Genomic DNA, 1,797 nt, shown 5'->3' with positions numbered 1-1,797 from the left:
GGTGTATAGGTTTGTTTTTGCCTTTGTTGATAAGGAAACCCTGGTGGTCTAGTAGGTACAGTTTGTTGTTGATTCCCATATCAAAGATTAGGATGTTCCTTCCATCCTTCATTATAAGTTATAACATAAGGGGCATACCTTTGCCTAGGTTTCCCTGGGAATCCCCCCATTGCATTTACATGCTCATTGGTATCCTCTTGAAGTGTGGGACATGCATCAGTAGGATGCCCCACCAACTGACATATGCCACAAGGTCTCACTTGCTGACCTAAGGCCATTTGTTGAACAATACTAGTTAACTGTGCAAGCTGCTACTTTACTTTAGAGTTTGTCTCATTTAATCCCTTAACTGAAACTTCTTGATGAACTCCAAACTATTGAGAATTAGCTGCCATATTAGAAATTAAACTCCTAGCTGCAGCAGGGGTCTTGTCCACCAATGCTCCCCCACTTGCTGCATCAATCATGCTCCTGTCCAATGGAAATAGTCCTTCATCATAGTATTGGATCAGGAGTTGTTCACTTATTTGGTGATGGGGGCAGCTAGCACATAGCCTCTTAAATCTCTCCCAATACTCATATAATGACTCCCCACTCTGTTGGCGAATGCCACAAATTTCCTTCCTTATACTACCAACCTTAGATGCTGGGAAGTAACGCTCCAAGAACAATGTCTTCATTTCATTCCAGGTATTAACAGTTCCAGGAGGAAGGTAATATAGTCATTCCTTTGCACGATCCTTCAAAGAAAATGGGAGTGCTATTAATTTAATTTGCTCTTTCGTTACTAAAGTTGATTTCATACTAGAGCAGATTATGTGAAATTCTGTCAGATGCTTATTCGGGTCCTCTCCTGGTAGCCCATGGAAAGATGGTAGTATATGTATGAGGCCTGACTTGAGTTCAAAGTTAACGTCCAATGACGAATATTGGAAACACAAAGGTTGATGGTCTAGATTCGGCGCTGCCAACTCTTTCAACGTCGTTTCTTACGCCATCTGAGACTTAACTGATGTTTCAGAGTCAGAATCGTTGCAGATGGTAATGGTATTTGTACTAGATTGACTCTCTTTGAAGGTTGAAAGAGTAGTGTTGACTTGTTTTTTAGCCAACTAACGCAGAGTCAAATAATTAAGTAGAGAGCTTTCAATTAGACAATCAATACACCATAAATAAGCCAAGAATCTAGTAATAATGAGCAATAAATAAGAAAGAACACTAGGATTTATAGAGGTTCGACCCCAAAGATTGGTAATGACCTACTTCCTCTTAGATTTGTATTAATCTTGAAGGTTTACACAAGATCACAAGGGATTACAAGTGGATTTCTATGTGTACCAAGCCAGACTGCTCGGTATGTTTCTGGTGTTGGATGTTAGTCTATTTTTTTGTGTCTTTCCCCCTCCATTGTGGTGGAAAGTTTGTATTTATAATGTTCCTCTCATCCAAGGGTTTCACCTGAGCATATTTGATGGGGAAATATCCTTTTCTTCTCGTAGGTGGTTGTTGTTTTATTTGTTAGGAGGTTTGACTGAGTCTTCACGGCTGTTAGGTGCTCTTTGCGGGTGGTTGGGCGATTCTTGTGGAGTACTAACCAAGAGTGTAACTACTTTCATCCGAGCAAGTATGTTTGTTTGTCATACCGACCAGCTGCTCTCCTGGCAAGCGTACTGAGCAGTGATTGTTATTCATTTGTCAAGTGTATTCTGACCAGTCTACCTGTCATATTGACCAACAAGTTTCTGGTGGTCTTGCCAAGCAGCTGAGCCTCCAGAGATAGTATGTTGAGCAGTAACT

At 40.8% G+C, this 1,797-nt stretch overlaps 1 non-coding gene across 1 annotated transcript; it reads left to right on the top strand.

Annotated features, from left to right (window-relative positions):
• The first annotated feature begins 525 nt into the window (after window positions 1-525).
• Window positions 526-632, top strand: LOC133820327 (small nucleolar RNA R71). The gene has a single exon (XR_009886744.1). It is a non-coding gene; the product is annotated as a small nucleolar RNA R71 (small nucleolar RNA).
• Window positions 633-1,797: the final 1,165 nt, after the last annotated feature.

The sequence above is a fragment of the Humulus lupulus genome, chromosome 2, assembly GCF_963169125.1.
Source record: "Humulus lupulus chromosome 2, drHumLupu1.1, whole genome shotgun sequence".
Lineage (NCBI taxonomy): Eukaryota > Viridiplantae > Streptophyta > Magnoliopsida > Rosales > Cannabaceae > Humulus > Humulus lupulus.
This window is presented reverse-complemented; position numbering and strand designations above follow the sequence as displayed.